At 43.3% G+C, this 6,107-nt stretch overlaps 2 non-coding genes across 2 annotated transcripts; both read right to left on the bottom strand.

Moving 5' to 3' along the window:
• Positions 1 to 1,729: 1,729 nt before the first annotated feature.
• trnar-ucg (transfer RNA arginine (anticodon UCG)) lies at positions 1,730 to 1,821 on the bottom strand. The gene is given in 2 exon segments: positions 1,730 to 1,765; positions 1,785 to 1,821. It is a non-coding gene; the product is annotated as a tRNA-Arg (tRNA).
• A 2,380-nt stretch (positions 1,822 to 4,201) lies between these two features.
• On the bottom strand, positions 4,202 to 4,273 carry trnag-ucc (transfer RNA glycine (anticodon UCC)). Its single transcript has one exon. It is a non-coding gene; the product is annotated as a tRNA-Gly (tRNA).
• Positions 4,274 to 6,107: the final 1,834 nt, after the last annotated feature.

Genomic DNA, 6,107 nt, shown 5'->3' with positions numbered 1-6,107 from the left:
TTCTGCAGTGACATATTCACTGCAATGATTTCTCATGACCTCAAACCTGCTCCCGATTTAATAAACGATCGCTGGGCTTGTCCGGGTTTTAAACCCGGAAGCATTGGCATACTAATATTGCCCTAACCGAGAATCATACCCCTCGACCAACGAGCCAACTGCCAATGCTCTGGACGATAGCAAATTGCAAATGCTGCCGACTCAATGATGATTTAATATTGATTTCTAAAGTGGATTTAATGATTAAATTACGAGGTCTATCCAATCACACCCCTTTATTAATTCTTCATATTGACCTATTCCTGGAACACCCTCACTTGATGTGAACGTCTTCCCTTTGTTGAAGTTCTGGGTTGCGGCCAGTAGATGTCAGCACACCCAGGAAGAGCGAAGCTCACAGACCAGAGAGGTATAAATAAACAAGAATTGTTCAGACTATCGGGAAGTTTTAACAATATTAATGTTGGACGTGGCTTTTGTATGTTAGTTATTTTGTAACAAGCAGTTGTTATCGTTGTCTGTCTCTTAATTTGAGGATGACACCCAGTCAGGGCCGTGAATTACTGCCATGGGTCTTCAAGTGAGTGAACAGGCCCATTCTCGGCCCACCGAGCTTTCTTCTCTGTTACTTTATTCTCTCCCGCCATTCTGCCTCATAAAAGCGTGCTATAGATTGAGGGATATGTTTTGGCCATTTTCAACGATGAGTAACAAACTCCTCCCAGTCACCAGCATGAATGCTGCCTCGCTTCAATCTGGAGGATGGCGGGGAAGCATTACTGATGGAATTTCTCTCACACTCTTAGGATTCGCTGATACGCTGGTCGCATGTACATCATTGTGCTAAAGCCACCAACCATCAATGAGAGTGAGATACATTTTTATCTGCCCTTCTCTGGTCTATTGTATCGAAATGAAATTTTTCAAAATCTTTCACTAATTTACAGCCCAGCATCAGACCCCCCTCAGCCTTGTTATTGCAGGAGAAGAAGCATCCAGTTTCTCAATCCGTTACCAGGCCATTCTCTTTCTACATAATTATTCTACTTTTTATGGGCTGTTGGTGTCGCCTGCTGGACCAGCATTTGTTGCCTTTCCCTAATTGTCCATCAACTGAGAGTGGCTTGTTCCGCCATTTCAGAGGGCAGGTAAGAGTCACCCTCATTGCTCTGGGTCAACAGTCACATGGAGGGCAGACTTCTTTATCGAAAGTGCACTGGTGAACCAGATGAGGTTTTACAACAATCGGCGACAGTTTCAAGGCCGCTATCACTGATACTAGCTTTCAATTCCAGATTGATTTAATCAATGAATTAAATTTCACCAATGGTGGGATTTACTCCGTCTTCCCAATGATTAGTGCACGCCTCTGGATTACCAGCCCAGTGACATAACCTTTCATCCCTGTAAACAGAAACAGTTCATTCAGCTCATTATTAAACCTCTTCCTGAGGATGTGAGAATTCCCTCCACAGAATTTGATTCAACCATTTGCTGCAAAGCCTGTTGCTCCATTCGGGAGCATCAATGATTTATTAAGATCTCAAAGATAAGATTGATTTCTTGGGAGGAGAATAAAATAATGAGATTAGAAAATTGAGTGAAGAAAACAACAAGGAAGTGCATTCTCAGATAACGCCCGGCAACGTTTGCAAGAAAATGCAGAGCTTTCAGCTATCGAAGGACATTTCGTTTTTTTCCGGAACTTCGACCAGATTTCTGCATAAAACGACCGCGACAGGACTCGAACCTGCAATTTTCTGATAGCATCATCACTACGATTGCCGAAGTCAGACGCCTTATCCATTAGGCCACGCGGTCAACAGATGCAATATTGCACAGAATGTCAGTACCATGTGAATACCTACCGTGGTTATATATATTGTCAGTTCTATTTTTGGATGCTTCGCTGATTCCCAGATGCCACAAATTGAAGGGGAATCCCCAGCGTTTGTAACCGGCAGAAAACTGAATTTCATTACTAACATTCTTGGATGCCTGTCTGTGTGGAGTTTGCACGTTCTCCCCGTGTGCGTGGGTTTCCTTCGGGTGTTCCGGTTTACTCCCATCCCCAACGATTTGCAGACTAGGTGGATTGGCCAGGCTGAATTGACCCTTCTTGTCGGGGGGATTAGCAGTGTAATTACTTGTGGTTGCAGGGAGGGATTCTCCGTCGGAGAGTCGGCGCAGAATGTCTGGGCCGAGTGGCCTCCTTCCGCGCTGTTGGGATCCGATGCCTCCTATACATTAACTGTATATGAAGGGGGGATCTTGTTGGTTAATGACTGAGTGCAAACCATCTGTATCTTCATCTGAACAAATAGAATTCAGCTTGTGAACAAGATCATAATTTCAAACAGTTCTGGGTTAAACCAGGCACAACTCTGATTGGCTGCAGCCCCCCGAATCTGGGGAACAGACACTGTGAGCATCGCCAGCCTCAGAGGCTTTAATAGTTACTGAGCTGGGAAACTCCAATTATTCTCCCCGAATCCACAGCACAGAGCGAGAGGAGAGGAAAGCCTGTCCTCGGAGCTGCCAATCTGAGACACAGTTTGACCTGTCAATGTGCAGAGGTGAACACTGTGTCCGCGAGAGTGTGCTAAAGGGGCGGCTGGGTTAGACTAATGTTACTGTGTTTGTGTGTCCGCCCTCAGCGGCTGATTTCCCAGTCCTTCTTGTGTCAAATCACAAGATTCTCCTGTCATTGGATCGCGCTGCTCAGACCTGAAGAGAGAATTTAAGGGAAAGTTTGGGTCGATTTTAAGGTTTCAGTCGACAAAAGCGCGATCAATGCAGGAAAGAAACGGGTTGAAGTGGGAATTGCTGCCTTGAATTCAGATGGAATTTTCACGACAGGAAACGTTCGGATTTCAGTAACAGAAATAAGTCAGTCTGAGAATCGAGATAGTCTAATTTTAATTGTAGTGGGAGAGTTTGTGAAGAGAGAGAAACACAGCTGGAGGATCCGGGAGCTGACAACAGCTTGTCTCTGCACCATCCGCTCTCTTCCTTTCAGTTGCTCTGTGCCGCCACCACTGGTTTCATTTCGGACCCAGTTCTGACTCTCACACACATTTTCCACGCACTCTCGGATATCATTTTCTGCCAGAAATACATCTGATGCGTAAACATGGCAACAGCTGCTTTCTCATTGAGCTGCCCAGCTCGGTTGGATCTGTCAGAAATTATTGGGAGATTTTAAAGCAACATCGATTTGGTTGCAGAATTCTCTAAGATCTGAATATATTCCATCACTTTTTCGCTTGTGTTTGGAGTCCTGGGCTGAGTGACCACTTAATCCATAGACATTTTGAAATTAATTCTAACATGAAATTTCCTGATGTCTTATGATTGTCTATAATCCTCTTTTACTAACGTTCCAATATGATTATTCTTCCTTATGTTCCACATGTTCGTTCCATTCCCAAACTGTTTTAAGCAGGAATACGAAACGCCCAGTAATGTCCAGCTTGTAGCATGTTTTGAATGAACGTGATATTTCATCATCTAAGCAGCATTTTGAAATTCTCATTCATTCAATGTATTCTGATGAAGTGTATTTCTTATGTCCTGTGTGTCATGACACAAGAATCTTTCTCTGAAATAAGACCTTGTTTTGTCCTTGTGCTGCTCTTTTTCTTTCTTCTCAAGTCATGATTTTTCTCATGGAAGTTATAGCACAGAAGCCATTCGGCCTATATTGTCGATGCCAGCACAGTTCCCGGTCTTTATAGAAAGAGCCCACAGTAAATTAGAATTCAATATCATGGGCTGTCCTGGAGAAGCCAATTAAACATTTCCAATCTCGCTCATTGCGCACAGAGTTTGAACCTTCGCGAGGAAACGATGGTTTTGAGTCCAACGCCTTAACCACTCGGCCAACGCAGCTGCTTATCTCTCAAAATGATGTAATCACCTCAGCGATGTTCATGTTAACTTCATCAAGCACCAGGATTGTGCAGTGAGCAGTGTGTGAGCTGACATGTGTTCCTCTATTTTTATTTGGTGTCCTTATGTTTGACTGAGAATTCATTTGTTCAATTATTCTTCTATTTCAACATTGTTTTCAGGATAAAGAAATTGAAACCGAATTCTCGGTCCGAAATAAATAAAGTTAGAACGGGAAGCGTATTTATCGGCAATTGCCGCGTTCGAATTTTATTTTGTCCACAAAATGAAGTCATAACTACATTACCAATGCGATGGGCGGGAATCGAACCCACGTCAACTGCTTGGAAGGCAGCTATGCTCACCACTATACCACCATCGCTCGCTATGTTTAAGCAATGGTTATTGACATTTGTTATAATTACGGAAGTGCCTTAGTTGTCGATTTCCTCAGACACCAGGTGGTCCTGACGCACATTTTGTAAACTGAAATTGTTCACTCTTGTTTTTTGGACAGTTTAAGCCTACTTTTTAATATTGTACCTGCCTGGGAACTCATTGAATAGTTTTGAGGCCTGTTCTTTCGGTTAAAAATGTCTCCAATCAAAGCAAATTTAGATTCCAAGTCGAACGCCTGAACCACCCTGCCATCGGAGCTGTTTATTGGCCAGTCGATGCAACGACCTCAGTAACGTTCATATTGACTTCATCAGGATTATTGAGATCACAGTCAGGGAGGTCAACTGTGTTCGGTTCCCGTTACTTTATATCTTTGTCTCTGACTGAGAACTCATTCATTAGCACAGAGACTTCTTCCTCTGTTTCAATAATTTTTTTCTGCAGAGAGAATTTGAAGCGGAATTTTCCGTCCGAATAAATAATATTTAAACGGGACGTCCTTTTTGTTTCATTTCCGGCAAATGCTGCGTTTGAACTGTTTTTGACCACATGATTTGAAACGCAAGAGGCCGTAGATAAGGACCTAAATAAATGACCAGTGCTATGGCCGGGAACCGAATCCGGGCTAACTGCTTGGAAAGCAGCCATGCTCACCACTACACCACCATCTGTTAAATAGGTTGTTATTTTCATTAGTTATAATTACGGAATTACTTTCGTTGCTCACGAAGGTGTGTCCATAACACAATTTGTAAACTGATCTTGGCTGTCGCGTTTTTCTGCACAGTTTAACCCCCCTTTTCACTGTTGTTTCTGACTGAGAACTCATTGAATAGCTTTGAGGCCTATTCTTTCATTGCAACGAAGTTTACACAGGAAGCAAATCGTAGAAATATTTCCATTAATAACTCATGAATAATGAGAATCTTGAATGAATTTCATTTCAGATGTCCTGTTCTGTTCTGACCTGCGATAGCTAATTAAATAAGTCACCAATGTGATGGCCAGGAACCTTGATCGAGTGCTCACACAGTCACCACCATCGCCCACTTGACTCTTGGAGCTGCTGCTGCCCACAGAGGTGGCCAAGCAAGAGGCACAGATGTTGACAAACTGCACCCGCTCCAAGTAGATTAACAAAATGACTGAACAAAAAAAGGAACTCTGACAGTCTCTCTGAAAGCATTGCACCAACACCTCTTAAAGAATCAATTTGCTGTAACTAATTCAATATGAACCTATTCAATGTCAGCCCTATTCCTTGCCAGTCCTCAAACAGGCATTGACTGGTTAGAAATTTTAATCTTATCCGAGAACAGTTGGAGAAATTCCCAAAGAAGTGAAACTGTCGCCCTGAACTTCATAGAATCCCTACAGTCCAGGAGGCCATTCGGCTGATCGAGCCGGCGCAATCAGCAATCCCATAACCCCACATATTTAACATGCTAATACTCGTGACAGTAAGGGGCAATTGAACATGACCATTCCACCTAACCCGGCACTAATTTTCATGGCGGAACGTCCGATTCTGGAAAGACAAAATCCGCAACTGGTGCCTCAAATGAAGCTGGAGGCTGTTTTGGAGCTTCTGAAACCACATGTTCTCCTGGTGGCAAACCCCTGCCCAAAGCTGGTGTCGTGATTTGAATCGATTGCCAGCTCGAGTTTCTCATTTGGATGAGGAATATGGAATGGTGCTGGATTATTCACCCCAAATACCTGCAGAACTCGGTTGAAACTTCACGTTTGTTCGGAAACCTCAACATCAGTCCACCCTCAATCAGTGGGTCAATACGAAGACGGAGAAAATGCATCTA

Source organism: Mustelus asterias, unplaced genomic scaffold (assembly GCF_964213995.1).
Source record: "Mustelus asterias unplaced genomic scaffold, sMusAst1.hap1.1 HAP1_SCAFFOLD_35, whole genome shotgun sequence".
Lineage (NCBI taxonomy): Eukaryota > Metazoa > Chordata > Chondrichthyes > Carcharhiniformes > Triakidae > Mustelus > Mustelus asterias.
The sequence above is the reverse complement of the archived record's forward strand: the minus strand, read 5'-3'. Positions and strand labels throughout refer to the sequence as shown.